The sequence below is a fragment of the Vanessa cardui genome, chromosome 7 (assembly GCF_905220365.1).
Source record: "Vanessa cardui chromosome 7, ilVanCard2.1, whole genome shotgun sequence".
Classification (NCBI taxonomy): Eukaryota; Metazoa; Arthropoda; class Insecta; order Lepidoptera; family Nymphalidae; genus Vanessa; species Vanessa cardui.
The window spans coordinates 2,673,328-2,694,881 of record NC_061129.1 but is presented as its reverse complement, the minus strand read 5'-3'; the positions used below and the strand labels follow the sequence as shown (position 1 = coordinate 2,694,881).

Below are 21,554 nucleotides of genomic sequence, written 5' to 3'. Positions count from 1 at the left end.
ACTACATTCATAATCAATGTCAACGTCAGTTATTACGCGATGTTACGTAAGCGTCTGCGCGTACGCATACGACCCCACTTCGTCGCTTTCTTTACGCTATGTGCGACCTTGAATGACGTCACATCCACTCGGCTTATTATTTAATGGCATACATTAAATAATAAGCCGAGTGGATGTGTGCGGGCTCTGATTTCAATTAACATGTGAACATCTTAATATAGTACGTTTGTGTTTCTTAATGCCTTTCTTTATTTTCTCAATTTTTGTTTTTATTTTTATTAGTTTCTGTTGATTAAATAATTTCATGTGTTTTACTCAAATGATAACTAATTTTAATTATTCATATGTTTTCTGTGACTTATGGTTTAAAAGATATTATGAAATATTACGTTCTAATTTCAATTTAAAAAGAATAATATTTGCCCTTTTTTTTTAATTTAATATTAATGACATTATAAATTTACTTGCAAATAAACAATCAAGATATTACATAATATTCTATTAATAAGAAATGAAATTGTAGGATAAATGAGCGCTATGCATTTAGTCAGATAAGTAAATTTGACTTTGGATATATGCATTTATACTCCAGCAATTTCACTGAATATTCCGGTATCTATTTATAGATGATATATCAGACACATTAATTTACTAAAGATACACAATATTGAGTAATTTATTCGATCCGAACAAACATACAACATTGAAAGTTTCAAGGCCATAATATTTTGTAACGGCAGCAGTAAAAGTAGCAGAATTTGTATGAGTTAAATTTTTACACCGACTTTATTGCGAAAATAACACTTTATATTCTGCATGCTATGAAGCAATAGTTGTACAATATAAAAATTGATTCGATTTGGATTCACATATATGATTTTGACAATGCTTTATATAGTCGATGAATATGAAAACAATTTGATTAAATCTGATCTTTTGTCGTATTACTGAACGAATTCTTGTTTTATAAATGAATAAATATTGGACAACATCACATACATTACTCTGATCCCAATGTAAGTAGATAAAGCACTTGTGTTGCGGAAAATCAGAAGTAACAAAGATACCACATACACCCAGACCCAAGACGAAATAGAAAACTAATAAATCTTCTTCATCGACTCGGCTGGGAATCGAACCCAGGACCTTAGAGTGGCGTATCCATGAAAACCGTGTACACACCACTCGACCACGGAGGTCGTCATTTATAATAATTTTATGAAATTCTGTGACAGATTTAAACGGTTTTCGTAGGTGGTATTGATACCGGTATCGTAAATCGTGGCCTGTTCGAGCGAATTGTCGAATCGGTCGTGTGTGCATCTTTAATCTGATCACTTCGATCGTCTGTCGAAAGTTTACGGCTTATCGCTGCTACCGTTGGTCGCAAAATACGATCATATACAGACGAATGGAGCTTCACCTCGACGAGTTTATTTGGTCTGATTGTGTTGGTCGAACGGTCCTGCGTTAACGGAATGAGTAATGAGCTACGTGTAATTCGACGTGAATCAATATCGTCACATCGTCCGTACACATTGCATGGATATAAACATTCGGTTCGATGTGTGCTAACTCTTGTCCGATTTACAGTTTAACTGCTTGTTTACTTTGTGTTTAACCTCTTGACATAATATCACATACTAAGAATATCAATGTGAATATTCCGAACTTAAATGCCAAATACAACAACAGCCTCTAAATTTCCCATTACGGGGCTAAGACCTCCTCTTCCTTTTGAGGAGAAGGTTTGGAACATATTCGACCATGCTGTTTCAATGCGTGTTGGTGGAACACACAAGAGGTAGAATTTCTATTAAATTAGATATATGCAAGTTTCCTCACGATATTTCCTTTCACCACCGAGCACGAAATGAATTATAGACACAGATTAAGCACATGAATGCACTACCACATAGTTGTGCTGGCCTGGATTTGAACCTGCAATCATCAGTTAAGATGCATGCGTTTTAACCACTGGGCGATCAGCATTATATTAATAATTGGAGGCTTTCGAGTCAGTGTCACTTTTAACTTGAAAAATCAGATTATGTCCAAAAAATATTGTCATAGATCTATTTATCATATTGTATTTATCTTTTATATTTATTGGGTCATTTAATATAATAACTTTGTATCGAAAATATTTCGTTTCGCTGTTTATTTTATAGGATGAAATGTAAAATCAAATTGAAATGCACGCGTATAAATATTGAAACGTCGAAAATATTAAAAACAATAAAAATATTTTTCGCTACAGTATTAAAATGTGTCTGGGTTATTGTTAAAATAATAGCTTCAATATTTTGAGGTTAGTTTTCTCCCACAGGTTTGCGCTGGCGTTAAGGGCTCATAGTAGGTTTTAGATATACTCTATGTCGTTTCTCCTTATCCCAAAAATTTACAATAACCCCTTAAAACCAGGGTCAGCCAGTGGGTGAAAAAGAAAGTCTGATATATATTTTCATTAAATTACGTCATGTAATTGTCACAGTATTATAGTATCGTTTTACAGATTTAATTATAGCTACTGCACATATATTTTGCACACGATTCCTTATTTACATCTTTATCAGGTTGTCAGTTAAAGATTGTTTAAAGCAATAAGGTCGCCTTTGTACACTCTAACTCGACTAACTTTATTTGTATTGAACGTCTTTTTCTCGTGCAAAGAATCTTTCTTTATTTCTCTCTCTTTAATGGGAATAAATGATTTGCTAATTTGTTGACAGTTGATTTTTTTTTTACGTAAATGACCCTTTTTAGGGACTTTTCATTAATTAGCTATGGAAACTTGTTAATTTTAATTAGAAAGGATCCCGTTGAGCTGAGACAGGTCACTTGGGGGCAATCCTCTATGACAAAATTTGTTCAATGAAATATAAAGCTACCAATAGTTCTAGAAAAAACAGTAAATGTTCAGTAGTTGGGAGTCCTGGGTTGGTTATATAGTAATCAGGGTTTTCCGTCGATAAAATGTCAGAGTTGTTGACTCTGACATTTTATCATGCCTTGGACATCACGCAAAGGTTTGGGTCTAGAACTTTCTTCGGTTTGAGTTTTCTTCTGAGTTATCAGTCCAGAGGATTATAAAACTAAATGTATAGTGTAAGACTTTGCGCATATATACTTACAAAGTAACAGCCTGTAAATTTCCCACTGCTGAGCTAAGGCCTCCCCTCCCATTAAGGAGAGGTCTTGGAACATATTCCACCACGCTGTTCCAATGCGGGTTGGTGGAAATATATACTTACACCAGATAGATATTTATTATTTCTTAAAAATTGTTGCCGTAACCGAATTAAATCATAAAGACCTCATATTCGTCAATATACTTCGTCAACTGTGTATGCTGTCACAGATATCATTTTATTTCTTTGTAAGTGTAATTAACGCTATAATTACACGCACAAGCTTACTTATCCCGTATACGGAAAAACAGCAATTAGGAGCATTACAATTTGGTAACTGAATAGGTGAAGGTGAGTTAGTGACCATTACTCAGAAAAATCAACTTTACTAATAACAAATTAGTGAATCGATATTCAAACAATTTCATTAAAATTTTGTTAAAAACTGCTAATGATTTTATCACCGCTTTGGGTGATTTAAACTCATTCAAATCACGTGCCTTTCGTAATTATCAATAAATATTACGTCAAATTATAATGATTTCTTAACTTATCATTAATATTTGCATCTCACCTCTTAACCTCGTTCGTGATCCAACATAATTGTCTTCTATTAAATATTATCATAATTCATGAATTATCATATTCATTATACGAGTAGGTACATCTGCAAAACGTCGGCACGATTTATTATAATAGCCACTTTGCAATTCTCTATTTGCGTTGTTTACCGGAAAAATAAATCATATTATTATCCTGTTCTTTATAACAGTTGACATCGTCGGCTATTTTTTCTATAAAGTTTTCTTTTGAATATTTTATGTCTAAATCACATTGCGTACGTGAAATTTTAAACGATTCTTTTACTTTATTGTCTTCTCCCAGTCATTCTTTATTCTATAATATTGTAAATATATTATATGAAGTTTCTTATTTAACTGAGACCAGTATTCAAATATCAATGATAGGCATTTAGCCAAGTAATCCCATCGGGTTCGTTCATAATCATCCATCTTTGCATCGCTATGCAGAATTAGAACACTTATATCCGATCATGATTTGCTTTGCGTCAGTGAATATTCTGTTTACATTGGCTTGGTTAACTAGTGCAGTACAATAAGACTAAAATGGCAGCTGTAGATATTCAATCCTCGGAATCGCCAATGTAGTGCATTTGATTCAATATTAAAATTATCTTACATTCCATTATCTAAATCATTGTGCTTTCTAATATTTTAAATTCTATTGCTTAATAAATTGTAGCTCTATTTTTTTAATACTCTACGCGACTACAAATCTCCAATATAGTGAATCAGATTTAATAATATAATACTATTATTTCATTCTGCAAGAGTTGTTCTGTGTACTGAGATATTTGAAATTGGAATCCAATCATTTAATGACGTAATAAATTAAGTACTCTATAAATTGCCTGACATTAAACAGGTCAAAAAGGTATTGACAAATTTTAGAACCAACCGATACGGTTCTTTTCCGCATTGTTTTTAAAATTAATGTCGCTCAGTAATTTTGTATGCCATCATTATCTTCATTCCATTCATACTGCTTCTCCAATTCGACTTGAACATTTATCACTGAACAATTGATATGTTTATCATCGTGGCATTTGCTTTCTTTTTGCTTCGTCTATTTAAAATTATCGCATTTCAAATTATGCCGAAAAACTCTGTAAGTTACCAAACAGGTTTATGCAATTGTTTTTATTTAGATGTACTTACTACAATCTTTTAAATAAATTGATGTCTGGGAAAGTCGATCATCAGAGAATCAACAGAATTGGTATTCTCTCATCGAATAAAGTCATTGTTACTATTGCATGTCAAAGACTATAGCGTTTCAGTTTTATTTTCGTCATAAGTCTTTGACCCTCGTAAAAGACCTAAATGAAAACCCTCCATGCAAATACACCATTCCATCGGTTATAAGCCGCCCGATTGTAATACAGCCTGTATCCAAGATTGTACAGAACACCCGGTGTATTATGTTTTTGGCTGCATAACAATGTCTCGTTATACATAAATATTAATAAATTGAAATTATTTCTAGTGACTACATTTATCTTTCATGATTAGTTTCGTAGCTACTTTCATTAAAGACCATTTTTTTACATTAAATCCAATCTCGAAGAAGGAATTCGTGAGTTTCAATAGTGAGATTTATTTAGTTATTTCGTATGCTTGGAAATGAATCATTGGTAGTGTGTTGATTTTAATCTTTAATGAATCAACATTGTGAGATTTTAATGATAACAAATCGTAAAGAATTTATAAAGACGAACCAGCATTTTGCATAATATAATTGTCTGCCGTGCAGATCTGCATAAATATTTTACCAACACGTGTAAGCCCATGTAATATCTTTCGTGCAGTTGGCTCGCTGCCTCGTCTCATGCATCTTATTGTTATATATTTTTGCACATTTGACGTGAGAGATAGTAGTTGTAAAAGAAAAGTTTATAGCTGAGGACAAACAAAAATACAGCAGCGACATATATTACGATAAGATTTTCTCGAGCAATTTATTAAAAATTAGAGGTCGAAATGAATTTAACGCTTTTGTTTTTTGTAACGTACGAATAATTTAATAGTCAATTCTCGTCTTTGTCAGCTTATTTATCTATCTTCACTACACAGTATAAAACAATGTCGCTTTCTCTGTTCTTATATCCCTATGTATGTTTAGATCTTTAAGACTACGCAATGGATTTTGAGCCGGTTTTTTATATGGATAGAGTGATTCGAGAGGAAGGTTTTTGTATATGATACATGGACAATGTAGTAAAGTAACACTGATAATTGTAGAAGTTTCCACTGTGATGTCATATCATCTACCATGCGACGCCGGGGCGGAGTGCTAGTTTTTTTTTATATAATGTATTGATTCGGAAGGTGATTAAATAAGTTCAGTTTAGTTTTAGTGTTTTTAGTTTTCATGCCGCGGTAGCGTGTTTCGTCTTGTAACAATTTCTTGTATAATAATATGACCCATTTGGCTCAGCAACGACGAGTCTGTCTGCCAAGTGAAGGATTTGATTTTCCCCGACAGTTCGAGTATTTGTTCAAATTCATCTGTCTTTGTCGGAATATCTTATTGTTGATTACATTTTGGCTTACAAATTAGTGTCACAGCTAACTTTGTATTTGTTCTTAGTTTACTACTTCACGTCATATTATTTCTACGAAATGAAGACAGTTATGAATCTTTACCGTTTAAATTTATTCGAAAAATTAAAAAGTTTGTTAAAAAATGTCTGTTTCTTAAAAAATAATTGTCACGAAAACTGACAATTACTTTATGTCTGAATAACAGCTGTTATGACTTTTGTGTCAATTGTAACTGTTGTAAATGATGTTTTTAATAACGGTGAATTATTAATAGTAAATAATGGACCTAAGTTCATTCTCAGCTGAACATTCTCATTAATTATAATGAAGAGTAGCAACGAATGTCGCTTACTAACGCTTATTATTAACCCTGCAAAACCAGTTAGTGTTCAAGAATCAAAGTGTTTGAACGAAAGTCGCGTCAATATTCTCATAAAATATTTATGGACACACAAATATGAAATGTTTAGATGGTGTTGTCGAATGGTTATTAAAGTATTGTATGGAGTTTTACTCGTATCTTATAAACTGATTTATTGTTTATATTTATATGTTAGCGGAATAATCAAGTTGACGATCAATAAACAAATCGCACGACTTTAAGAATGTATTAAATCGACACATTAACCGGTTTGATGTGAAACTTTATTACCTCTTCTCATTTCGTAAGAGTCGTATATCATTTTCTCCATATCGACTTCTTGTGGGAATAATTTTACACGCGTATTCACCTACAGCGATAGCCTGTAAATTTCCCACTGCTGAGCTAAAGCTACCTCTCCGTTTGAAGAGGTTTTCCGAACATAATCTGCTGTTCCAATGCGGTTTGATGGAATTAACATGTGGCAGAATTTCTATGAAATTAGACACATACAGGTTTCTTCACGATGTTTTTCTTGCTGCCTAGCGCGAGATGAATAATAAACATAAATTAAGCATATGAATATTCATTGGTGCTTGCCTGTGTTTGAACCTGCAATCATCAGTTAAGACACACGCGTTCTCACCATTGGGCCATCTCGGCTCTATTCACCTAAGTACTTACGTATCCACAGCCTTCACTCATTTCATTCCTTTACATTGGTTGGCCAATTTAAATGGTCTGTCAATAGCGAATTCTTTGGCATCTTTATATTAACTTGGGAGCGTGTGAACGTCTATGGGATTTTTTTTACCAATTTGCCGCTACCGTCGTTACGAGGAATTTCATCCATCTCGGAATAAAATGTGGCATTTTATCGTAGCTACTGCCTGATATAAGACACTTTTTCGTTTAAAATTCAATATTAAATTTTATTTACATTTCATACGATTTTCGAATTCTCTGCTTTAAATTATTCTTTGTTTCGAACGCTCTGTCGTAAATAAAATACAAAATAACATGTAGAGATAATTCTTCAGAACTTGTAGTACGTGTAACAATAGATGGTGTTCTAAAGTACGTCTGGAAACAGAAAACCGTTTCCTAAAATACCTAAAGCTCGGGTTACTAACTTTTACTACGAGTTAAGCTCACAACGAGTTAGTCTCGAGAGCTAGTTGGGTCTACCTTGACACTATTGTCTTTGGTGATGATAAACTCACAGTTAGATATAGAGACGATTAAAAGATTTTCTTTCAATTATTCTTTTGGTGATCAATTTCGCCTTTCAATGAAAATCTTACCAGCAATAATGATTTGACGTGTTTTATTTCGCGTTACATTAAATAACAATATTAATTATTGTCATTGTCAGTAGTACTTTTTAAACTGACTTAGAGGTCTTTATTTGGTGGTAGGGAGCAAGCCCGTCTGAGTAGCTATTGTTGTGTTCCGGTTTGAAGGAAACAGGGGACATAACATCTTAGTTCCCAAGGTTGGTAGCGTATTGGCAATTTAAGGAATAATAATATTTCTGCCAACGCTGTAATTATGGTCACTAGTGATCATCAGTTGACCCTTTTGCCAGTACCTTCCATTAATCTAACCAAACCAAAAATAGGTTATGTTGTCTTCTTGGTTTAAAGGATGAGTGAAATACTTTATTTGACGTCTGTCAATACTTTGACCTGCGCAATTGGTAGTATTATAAATAAATTATACTGTTTCAAGGTATTTAAAAAAAAACCACGATTTTCTTTTGTTATGTGTAACATGTATATATACATAAAGAATCATCACTGTTTGTTTTCGATATGAAATGGGTAAAAAGAAGGGATTTTACTATTTGGCCGTATACGAATACATGATGTAAAAGATTTACTAGCCCTAAAAAAAATTTAAAACATTGTTTATGTTATACAAAAATCACACGTACTTATATCTCGTTGAAACATTAAATAGTAAGTTGATATTACATAGTAAGACGTAATATTACAAAACAAAGTAAAATCATCTAACACGGCTGAAATTATCCACAGCTGTGTCGATTATTTGTAAACAATGTTAGTCGGTAATACGCCATTCATTCCGTGCTTCTTTAATCCCGATCTCGCTCGAGGCAATGTATTACTATCACATAGATGTTATGGACAAACTGACATGTTTCTTTTTTTATGTTTACAGGTAAGTTCATTGACTAGAAGTCGGGTCTAAAACGAGTTACTGCAGCTGGGAATAGAAAAATTTGCAGCTAATATCATATCTGTATCAAGCCCTACGTACGTACTATCATTAGTATTTTTTTTTTCGTCTTCGCCTTTGATGTCATGCGCTTCTACAATCGGATGTGATAATAATACCGGTTCATTATCTGCATTTAATCTTTATTCATTAGTTGGAAAAATAATTAAATTAAAATTGTTATCTTTATCTGAATAATTTGCAGATGAAATTGCTTGTGTTTTCGTTTTAGAATAACTGCGTGGTATTTTAATTTCAGAGTAAGGCATTTCTTACTGACTGACTAATTACTACTTAAACAATAATTATATGAGGCTGTAGTATAACTAGTTTTGTCAATGTTGTCTTAAGAGTCCCTTTGCAAGATTTACCAAATATTAAGGTTGAATGAATATTAATTAATCAAAAAGCTTTAGCTCAACTGTAATTAATTATAGACGCATAATTTTATTTAGTTTTTATCAAGCCCGCTAAACATACTTTAGTATATGAGTTTATCAAAAAAATATTAATAATATTAAATGATGTCTTCGAACGTTTTCTAAACAATCCAACCTTAATATATTAAGCACTTAACAAAATTGTTACGAATAATTTATTCATTCAAATCAATAAATCAAAGGGACGATTAAACTTGAAACGTCTAAATAATTAGAAAACGGTTTCAAGAGACCGGCTAAGAGGTGCGCTGTCAAAACTTCCTACCAAGTTTACGGACACTTCTGTTACCGGAGCCTGTAGCTGACATACCCTTGTTACGAATTAATTTTCCTACTATATCATATTGCTCAAGCTCGACTTTAATAATTGAACAAAAAGCTTTATCGAATTACGTTCGACCGTTACACAAAATATTATGACTTTGTATTTATTTTCGAAGTTACGTAATTTTGTTTTGTTTACGTGAAATTATACACAGATAAAATATACATTATAACCTCAATAACTTGGTGTAATAAGGGTAGGGAGATAAGACTCGTACTCAAACTCTGATCCTTTGAGTTATGACGTCATAAGCCTTAATCTCAATTGTGGGTCGGGTAAATTTTACCATATTAGTAATTGTTTAATTTTTTTTCTACTATTAAAAATAATCATTATTAACGTGTATTTGATACGTAAGTACAATCAAAGATAAAAAATACGTCATGTTAAATTTTAAGGTGTGAATATAATAAATAGAAAATTACAGTTATTTAAATTTAGCTTAATGTTAGATTAATTAATTTCAAATTAATTAGAATGATCGATAGCTAGCGATGACGTAATAAGCAACCAATGAGACCGATGATTCCCATTTCCCCATTCATTATATGTTTTATCGCCAAATAGCAATACTAAGTATGTATGCTGTATTCCGAGTTAAAGGGTGGGGTATATATCACCCTGGTTCTCACCAGCGTGACATGACATTCCATCTCAGTTTCCAAAATCTGTGGCCCATTGGTGTTGTGATGGTTAGTATCTCTTACCGAGATCGCCAGAAAACCTCGACTACCTTTATACAGGAACAAAATAACTAAGCTAAAGTGAAATGGGCATATTTATCGTAGGGAATAGTTTTTTAATGTACCAGTTTATAATTTGTTTATGTGTTATTATGTGGTGAATGGATAATTTAATTGTACATGAAAATAATTTTACTCAGCTACAACCATTGAAAAGGTTTATTAATAGCTATAAAATAAACGAAGACAGGAGCCAAGTCAGTGAGGTATCCCGTAACTCCAACTGGACATTTCGATGGCTAGCTATTGACTATAAAAACTGTACGTAACCATTAAAAGAGCAATTATTAAAGTTAGAACCGCAACTTACAAGTCCTAAAAGATTTTAATTAGGTAGTATTCTATTAAACTGACTAGGTAGTATTTTATTTACACGGTAGCAATTAAAATGGAAGGATTTTCAATAAATTTACTTAATGTTTCCTGCTAATGTATCGTTTTAATATATCAATAGCTTTTGCGTCAAATATTTGTAAAATAACAATTAAATATATTCGAAACTCACCAAAGAAAACGATTTTCAAATGTCAGAAAATGATACCTATATGATTTCATATAGAACTCTCCTTTGATCATTATTATTATGACTCAAATTAAGTATGAAATACCAATCTAAATAAATACTATGTTTATTGTGTTATGCTAAATAATAATCCGTGATGGCCCAATGGTAAGGAGACTCGAATCTTAGTAAATGACTGAGTTCGAATCGTTTTAAGTGCCACTGAATTATCATGCTAAATTTGAGTTTATAATTTATCTTAGTTGCGAAGAAAAACTTTGTGATAAAACCTGCATATGGCGGATGAAAATCTATCACGGAGTAGAGGATGTAATGTCTTTGAGTAGCTTACACAACGATACCCTCTCAGGGAAGGGTCTGTAACTCACCAGCAGGACATTAACAGACTATTACTACTCACTAGTAATTGAGATCCGTTAATTAGCATATAATTAAAATTCCGACTCCACAAAGTAAATAAATACTTCCCGGGCGAACTACTCGTTTCCAACTATTAAAGAATTCTACAAATATTTTTAACTTCGTCGATAAATATATTTTATCTCCTATATTAATTAACTAGCGACCCGCCTCGGCTTAGCACGGGTGCAATGCTGATACTAAATATACTACAGATTTTCTTGTTTCTTTACTATATTGTCCATGTATTATATACAAATACCTTCCTCTCGAATCATTATATCTTGTAATTTCAGTAGTTCGGGATGGCCAAAATAATATTATCGTTTTACAGAAAGAAAGAAAGAAAGAAGAAGAAAGAACACTTTTATTTGGGACAACATGACACTTGGTACAAAAAAAAAAAAAAAAAAAAAAAAAAAAAAAAAAAAAAAAATTATGATGCTGAAACAATTAAACAATGATGCTTCAATGTCCCTATATTTTATTAGAATGCCACGCTAACGTCCAATTGTTTTATATTGACAGCTCAATCATATTTAAAATAAGAAACAGTGTTACATGCCAGTATTAAATGCTATGCCATATAAAATAATATTAATTACAGTTTTACAAATTATTGATCAATTAATTACAATAATAATTGTATAAAATAAAGTAAATTCAATAGCTCCTGCTATATACATAATATGCAATAATAATGTGATATAAATTATGATATTGAACCAAATGTCATAACACATTATGAAGGCTAAGGTTACTCTAGTAACAATCTATTAAAAAAAAACCGCATCTAAGTAAACATCCGTCCCGATGTGACGCGTCCTTCCCGGACAGCGATGACTTTGTTTTATTATGTAATGATGATATTACTTAAATAGTTCATAAATGATAAAAGTAAGTGGATTTAGTAACTGTTGAATTGTATTTTGTTTTTAAACAAAATTAGTAATTCTGAGTTTTCCTGTTCTACTTTTTAGAATCTGCTGTCTAAATCGTTAGTGGCGCTATATTTAAACTTGAAATAGCAGGCTATTTGTCTAACCGATTCTTTTTTTTTGTCGATAACAATTGAAACTTTAATTTGCCAATCAATATGGGCAGTTTTTTAAATATACTTTAGATCAAAACTCGGAACTATATTATATTATACTTATTTTTCTAAAATAATTTCCTAAGATAAGTTAAGCATTAAGCACGCCTCACATGAACCGGTCCGTTCACAAAACTATTTATGTTTACCAGTTTGAAGTATAGAATTTCAAATGAATTATTCCTAAGGATAAATCGTTGAACTAAGAACATACACAGACCGTCCAATAATAATCCCATAAGATCCTAGACTTCATGGTTAATTGTGTAAATAAATCATGTGGTCAGTGCGTTCCCTCAGAGCAGGAAGTAATTCAAAAATGCTAACACTCATTGATGGTAACGGGGACAGAAATAAACCATCCCACAGAATCAAAATTTAATTATATACGTATACCATTTTATATTTTAAAGATATTTCAAAACAATTTTTTATTGAATAACTTTGATTTTTTCGTTTGAAACTTTACAAATTTTATCAAATCTGTTAGCTCAAGTTAAACTTTTGTACACAATACCAACCACTAATAAGGTTTTACTGTAACACATATCAAGCAAAGTTAGCTAGTCAACATTTAATAAATATTTAATTTTTTGTTTTAAAATATATAAATTATAATATATAATTATAATATATATATAAATATAAAATATATAAATATATAAAATATATAAATATATCGAATTTAACTAATCAAAAAATACGAAAAAACAATTTATGTATTTTTTTGTCAATATATTTTACTGATACATGTATTGTCCAACATTAAATTAATGTTTAAACAGCTTCATATTAAAGATGATCGATTACTAAATAATATTATATCATATACATGAATCATATAATATACAATTTTCAGTCTTAACAAACATACTGTCTGTAAATTTGAAAAAAATAAAAGTAGTACAGCTACGAAGCCGCAATATCGCGACACAACTACGGACGATAAAAAAAAAGTAATTGAAAGTCGAGCTAAAGCGATTACAGCATCGTCGGAAAGTCGTTAGTCATTTGATTGATGTCATTTCCATTTCTCTCTGTTCTGATGATCAGACAGCCACTCAGCTGCCGTCTGCCGTTTAAGGCGATTCCACACCTGCCTACTTGATTTAATACGCTCGTTAGCTACTATGTGGGAGAATTATACCATGAACTCGACACTGAGTAAATTTTCATACTCGTAATGAAATATTAACATTTTTTCATAACGTTTGCATAATCATAAGGCTCATTTTACTATATTCAAATATATTTTTTAGCCCTAATATATGTATATAGGCTCTTTAAAGGATTGGAACGAAATTGTGTTATTTATATTTACATTTCAAAGGTAAGTAAGAAGTCGTTTTTGACAATATCAAGAGGAAGTAATTTATAAAATAAAAATATATTTTAACAGTACTGCACCCTAAAAGAGTAAACATCAACAGCTTGTAAATTTCCCACTGCTGGGCTAAGGCCTCCTTTTGAGGAGAAGTTTTTTGGAACATATTTCACCACGCTGTTCTAATGCGTGTCGGTGGAATATTTGACACAAATAAGTAAAGAGCAACCCAAGAAAGTGTCGCGACATATATTTACCAAAAGTATATCGTCAGTATCTTCATATTTGATAAAAGTCTTATCGACATAATGAATTACCAACAAAATAAGCTGACGCTAAAATTGAGTTCTCTTATTTTTCTTAGGTTAGTAAACATTGATAACTTCTCAAAAAACTCATATGTCACCGCAGAATACGATCGTAAAACGTCGGAAGCGACATCAACTATTATAATAATCATAACACTTAATTGAAAGGACACACGAAATGAAATCGTTAAACCTTTGATTTTATATTAATGGTACATAAAAGTGTGAAATTAAAAGTACTTTTAACAAAACAAGCAAATTACTAAAAAAGTAGGTATACTGAGTTCTTTTATAATATTGAAATGTAAAATACGTTCAACAAATGGCACTATATAATATTCAGTCATATATATTTTTGGAATCCGTCAAACGACTCATACTGAATACGCAATAATTTATTCAATTAACTACTGTCGAATCAGTGGCGTGTAGTGCAAGTAATATAATAATTATTAAAATCCTTCTGAACTTATATGCTATTTCAAATGAACACACGTTAATACGTAATTATTCCTCGACTCCGCAGTGGTAATGTACAATTTATTATGGATTTTTTACATATCCTCAACTTCCGCATCCATTAGTCAAGATGAACTTGCTGATATAACGAATAATGCTTGAATTTAATTGTAATTAAACCTTGAACAAAAAAATATAATACATTAAAAACAAATAGAATTCCTGTTGCATAAAATTGCATATTTTGTTTTTACCTGAAGAATTTAATCTAATTGAAAATTTCGTCCAATCTTGAGAAGCATATTTTTTTTGCATGTGCGCAAATTTTCGATATTTTGTTTATTGCTTAGCTGTGATGTTGCTAATATCAAGAATCCAGCTTTGAACTAATATCGAGAAGTTTGTGGAGTTAACAGGCCCTCTTCTAACCAATCACGAGAAGGTGTTAGCTACTGTTCTGTCTCCGATCGTTCTAGATGGCCTGTCTGTACATTACAAGAAGGCTTTGACATAAAGAGCAGAGTATATGTGTTTGATCACACACATTATATACCGGGATACCGAAATCGATCACGTTCTTGTACAGCAAGCTAGAATAGTTCAGCAGAATCTTTGGTAAAATTTCCGTATGTGATCTATTGGAGTGCCTTGGATGATATAGCGAAGTGAATTAAATTAAAAGAAACATTCATGTCATTCTAGATATATCACACTGAAAGTATTTCGAATCGGAGGTCGCGTGTTATTTTTTATCTAAATCTGATGACCCTTACTCTTCACGTGTGTGTGACCTCGTTACCGTATTCCTTGTGTGTGTAAGACGTAGAACGTTTATTTTAATGGTAAATGTAGAGGTTAATCGTTTGATTGCGAAATATTTAAGTAATCAAATTGTATGTGCCCTTCTTGTCTAGCTTATCCATACTACCAGGTACTTCTCATTTAATTGCGTAATATTTGGGTATGTTATAGCACTGTAACCCTCGTTGACTAAACCGAATACTGAGAGATGGCCATGTTATTGATGCATCAGTACTTCTAAGGCAAAGTGCCTATCGAAGCAACTTGAAATCCTGAGCAAGTCCTAAATAGGATCTGAATATAGATATACATATATTCGTAACTGATATCTCTTATCACATGTCGCTATGAGCCACTGAAGCAGAAAGTTAATTTGCAACGTAATCAAATTAGGCCTCGACACAGTAGACCAGTGGATTTGAACCCAACTCGTTTGGAATTGTTGCCTCAAATACATTGCATTTTTTACATCATATGTTTATTTATGCTACGTTTTTTTGGGTCGTTCACAGCGAGCAATTAAATGCCTTCGATCGTTTATAATAAGGATCATTTTTAGTCGCATTAGCACATACTTTATTTTATGTTTGGCTCGAAGCAATTAAAAATCACTTGGAGCTGTGTTTATTGTAAAGATGTTTTCACATTAGCAAATATTATTTGATATTAACTTACAAACTTACTTATTTCAAATTAATAGTCTTGTGACTTTAGTCCTTTTTGCCTACGATATTGCAACTTCGGTTTAGTGCTAAGCCTTTTCAGCTGCAGATCATAAATCATTACGTTTGAATCGAAAGTTATTGGCGTTTTTGTCAAATAATTCTCAGTTATAGTCCGGGGCTATGAATTGGTTGTAATCTCGTGCCTTGGAAAGCACGCAAAGCTATTAGTCATACGCCTGATAACTCCGGTCGTATCGGATTTCCTTCCTACTGGTAGATTAGGAGATTATATAATACTCACTCATTATTACATCTATATCAACAATAATAATTCAATAGGATATTCCAGTGACATCTATAAAAAAACAATACGTTGAACTAAATGTATACATACCCTTACTAGCCCAAGGTTTGAAGCTTCCAAGCAATAAGCAATTACTCGACTGCAGCCTTGAGTAGAAACTTAATGATCCATACAGATTCTGGAAAATTACCGGTAATGATCTCCGAGATATGTTAAATCTTTAAAGTTCGTGTTCGAAAATAATTACATATATTATTTTTTATATAAAATAATAACACTTAGACGTCGGGTGTACCGATGACGAAATTGTGATAAAGTAACTTCTCAGTAAGTCGATATAAAAGCCACTTAGTTGATTCATAATTAATTATATAAAACACTAACCGAACGTGCGTTTTTACCCGCGTGAAATTAACAAAATCTTATCTATAGCACACAAACTGTCACCTCCCATTCGAGGGATGAATTCAAAAGGAGCCTATGTCCTTCTCCGTAATTCTAACTATCTCGATATCGAATATCAACGAAATTGTTTCAGCCATTTTAGTATAGCTTACAGACATATATAATTAGTATAGACTTAATAACACGAGACTTAAAAATATAAAATATATACGTATTACAATATTGCATATGTTGTTGATTTACTGTTGTGTTGTGTACATATAATCTGTTAATCAAAATTAAAATATTCTTTTTTCAAGTAGACTTTTTACAAGCACTTTTGAATTATCATTTAATAACAATAAGTGAAGCTACCACCGGTTCGGAATGTACATACCGAAAAGAACGGGCAAGAAACACAGTCGTTAATTATTTTTCAACATTTAAAAATACAGTCATGTTAGTTATATACAATTATATATGTATGTAATATGTGCTGGCTGGAAGTCAACAAGTATTAGCTTCACGCTTTTTTATCGTCTGTATAATCTTGTATTGAATAATATGCTTTAACAAAGTATTTTTTACAAATAATTCAAATTAATAAAACGGCAAAGTTATAAAGGCAAACACAATGGATGTAATTTTATAATTTTTTTACGAATACGAAATTCATTTTAATGATTTACTTGGAATTGCTAGTTGGAATAATTTGAAACGTCAAATTTAATGAACTAAAACAAAGTTAGACCCGCTTCAAATTATTCTTGTCTAGACTCCTTTTCATTCTATTAATTAATATCAAATTTTCTTGATTGCAAATCAATTATTAATATTTCTCTATTATAATTATGATATGACAGAAACGTTCAGAAAAATAAAACGTAAAATAAAACCTGTTTTTGATTACACGGCAACGACGAATAACTTAATAATAATGAAAATAAAAAACGTTGTATTCCAGACACTTACCAAGCAGTTATAAGACTAAAGAGATGTTCTTGGTAGTCTTTTAAGCGTATATTTTATTAATAGCCATCATAACATATTACGTTTATCACTTGAGGCTAAATAATCCAATACGTGAGTGCAATAACTAATATCTTAATAGTACATTCGGTAGAAATGCGTTTTATTATTGATTGCATAATTAAATCATTCTAAATCAATGTTTATTTGTGATATTATAGGTAGTTATATTAAGTTCCGTTGGATATAGAATGAGCCTGTGTTACTATACATACAGATACGTTTTGATTATACAGCTTTACACTGATAAGGATTACGTAATCATTGACTTAGCTTCTATCGTCTCGCTAATAAGAAATTTATTACACCGTTTTTGAAAAGAGATTTCGTAGAGATAGATGTGTATTTACCAATTTCAAGGTCATTGCAATATCTTTACCAAAGCGTTTGATGAATAAAAAAATTGTGAATATTCTGTCCTATACAATATCTTAACTATACTAAAACGCTTACTATCCTACTCAAATACACAAAAAAAGAAAGAGACGTAATGTAATTTAAATTAAAGGTTCTCTGGAATAGGCAACGTTAAAAGAGTATTTATTAACTGTCGCGCACTTAATAATGCTGTTTTATATAAACTCTTGCGAAAATAACAACTGCGAATTAAAAAAAAGAAAGCAACGATATGAGTCGTGGCTATTATAATAAACTTCACAAGGCAGCGTTTTAAGAGGTATTGTGTGGACAATTAAACGTGTAATAACTACTAGGTGCTAATAGTCCTCTAGGATAAACTATTCATACTCAATGCCTTCATTTTTGATCTGTTATACTTATTAATTCATTTTATTACATGTCTTCTGAGATTATTGTACCGATTGTTACTACTAATAAATCTAAATATCCTTTCATACTAATATTATAAGTGTGAAATTTACTCTGTCTTTCTGTCTGCCTGTTGCCATTGAACTGAATTTGATGAAATTTGGTATGAAGCAAACATGAACTCCAGAAAAAGAACATAGGCTACTTTTTTGCCTAACACATGACAACCAATCCTTTAAACGCGAGCGCAGGCGCGGGCAGCAACTAGTTTCAATAAAAGTAAATTTTCATTAAAATACTGATTAAAAAACTAACTCAAGAATAATAGCTAATTTAAAAATGTTGGTACCATTGATTTCGAAACATGTACGTAGAATTCCGATAATCCAACTAGATTAAACTAATTCAATACGAAGCCACATAATTAAATAAAAGTCAAATTACAAAGTTCAATGATCATTATGTAAAGCAAACACGTAATAATGAATAACGATCAATTACAAATCACACCATTTATCCATGGCGTCCGATACAAGGTCTTCGGTTTAATGGATAATTGAAAGCAAAGTAATGAGGCTGATCCTTGACACGGTGATAATTAGCTGGCAAGGTCATGAGGAATCGTTTTTTCTCATCACAAGCTACAAATAATTAAATGAACTCCGAGATTAAGTATAAGACGTAAATTGCTTACTAAATGCAGAAGGTCGTATCTTATGATGCTTTTTTATTCTAATTATACATTGTTGCTATATGCCACTAAAATTAGTATACTATACAAGTTATTGGAAAATGATTTGAATTTCTGTCGTGTGACGTATTACTTGGAATATTTTCTCGTTTTACTTTTAGTTTAGGTTAGTAGATTTCAGATGAAAGGTTAGTTATTTTTGGACACAGATTTTTTACTCTCGTCTTCCGATAACACATTTGGTTTTCTTGTAGTTTGATGCTTTTGCTACGATTTTATTATCTACAAGAGGAAAATATTGAAGATAAAGAACGTAATTTATTTTCCTTTAAAAAATTGACTAATCACACCCAAGACAAAAAATTGCGAGACACAGGCGTAAAGCAGATAGCGCTGATATCTTGGCTCATGATTCTTGCACCATCGTAATTATTTTGGCAAGGCTCGAGGAGGTACGAGCGATAATTCAACGGTAAATCACTATGCAAATGCATTTTGAAGTAATAAAAAACGCCGACTGTATAATTTACTAAAAATATAGTATCTTGCACGTGTACATCCGTTTCGCGGATACTGTTTTGCATTTTGAATAAACCAACAGATAGGCTAGACTTCATTTGTTTGAACGTTTGTTTGTTCAGAAGTTCTTTAATATGATTTTTATTTTCATCATCATAATCTGAAAATCTATCATCATCAAATATTTCTATTTAGGAAAAGTGAGAATCATTTTGAGCTAAAGGGTTTTGTTAAATTCAAAGTATAGATACAAAAATATAATGGGCGCAAAATAGAAATAATATTTGTTTTGAAGTATTTGCGGGCTATTGAGCACGAGGCTACTAATTAATAGTACTTGAGGGGTTTCGTAGAACCTAAGGAAGGCAGCGCTGTCTCGCAGCCGTGGAACTTTATATTGCTCGTTTTGCAAAGCAACGTTAACGATAGATTAAGAACCTTTAAAGACGCTAAAGTTTTATAGTCTAACATTATTTAAAGCCATAATTTAAAATCTATATTTCGTTTACACCTTGTCAAACAGCAAACTATGATATGTTTTAATACGAGGATGCTGTAAATTTTCGTATGACAGTGGGATGTACTTGATTACCATAATCATACGGTTCAATCGCTCAACGCATGAAGAAATAATGTCTCTTGCATATATTAAATATTGCTTTTAGAAACAATGCGTTAGTATCAAGTATACGACGTATAAGCTGGATTTTTTTTTAACTTGATAGTTTGAATAAAATTATTAGGAATCTGTTATAATAATTCATTAGAGTTAATTTTACCGGTGATGTTGTTTGTTTCTTTATTATGATCGTTACTTTTCCGTGATGGATAAAAGTAAACAAAAGATTCGCTTCAAGACTCAAGGAATAACGAACGTAATGTATCCGGTATCCATTATGTTTATGCATACTTTAACTTTTGTACGTAAACATACGTAATTCATTTCATGTAAAATATTTTCGAATTTTAATCAAAATTTAAATTATTTCTGTTCCACAAGATGAATCTACGCTTTATCAATTATCGTATGATTGTCCAGTAGCTCGACTTCTTCCTTGTCAGTTTGATAGATTACTACTTGTTCTAACGTGTGATCATAAACGAACTTACGACCTCATCGTATCAGTTTTTAATAGCCAACTACTTTCAATCGGTCTCGGAAAAGATGGAGGTGCAATGACCCGCCTGTCATTAATTCACCGACTATTTTTTATACGTTTTTTGTCTCTCATAATTACCTATGACTTGTCTACTATCGCGGCTCTAGTTGATAATCAATATCGAATGTTTTTACATACGCTATTTTTTATTAGAATTAGTTAACTATAATGACATTTCATTATTTGATCTAATTCACTTAAAGTAATACCTGAGTTCATTTTTTCTTAAATAAATATACGCACTCAGTAATGATTAGTCTTTTATAGACGGCAATTGACGTCATTCTAGTGGTGATTTAATGGGGCCAGGTCTCATCTGCTCCATTCAACAATTGGAGCCCGTATACTTGTCTTCAACAATAAACGTCTTATGTACGGTCGATTGAGGTCATGAACAATTGCCGTGTAAAATAGAACGCATATTAGCATCCAGGATCGTACATTGAAAACTGATTTTAACATTTTGGAATAAAATATTCAATTGATTTACATCACATAAATTGGAACCAGCTCATCATTACTATTTATTTAATTGAGAATTGAAAATAACGTTTAAATAACTTCAAGTGATACTTATTCTAGAAAAGGATCAGCCAGTGGAAGAACATGTGTACCTTAGCTGAATATTACACATCCAAATCCATATCAAGCTCCATTAAATTTTCACCTAATTTCAATCAATAATTTATGTAATGATCGGCAAAATAATATATATATTTTTATGACATCGGTAAGGGAACATTAGCACCTTTTGAAATGTT

The 21,554-nt window shown here is 31.6% G+C and overlaps 1 protein-coding gene across 6 annotated transcripts in view; it reads left to right on the top strand.

The window, feature by feature from the left end:
• Window positions 1–21,554, top strand: part of LOC124531396 (RNA pseudouridylate synthase domain-containing protein 2-like) — a 444,799-nt gene that overhangs the window by 320,144 nt on the left and 103,101 nt on the right. The window contains exon 2 of one of the 6 annotated variants that reach the window (XM_047105970.1): window positions 8,802–8,896. The exons of the other annotated variants lie outside the window; for them this stretch is intronic. The gene's annotated coding sequence lies outside the window, so the exon portion shown is untranslated. The remainder of the gene's footprint in view (window positions 1–8,801; window positions 8,897–21,554) is intronic. 6 annotated transcript variants of the gene reach the window in all.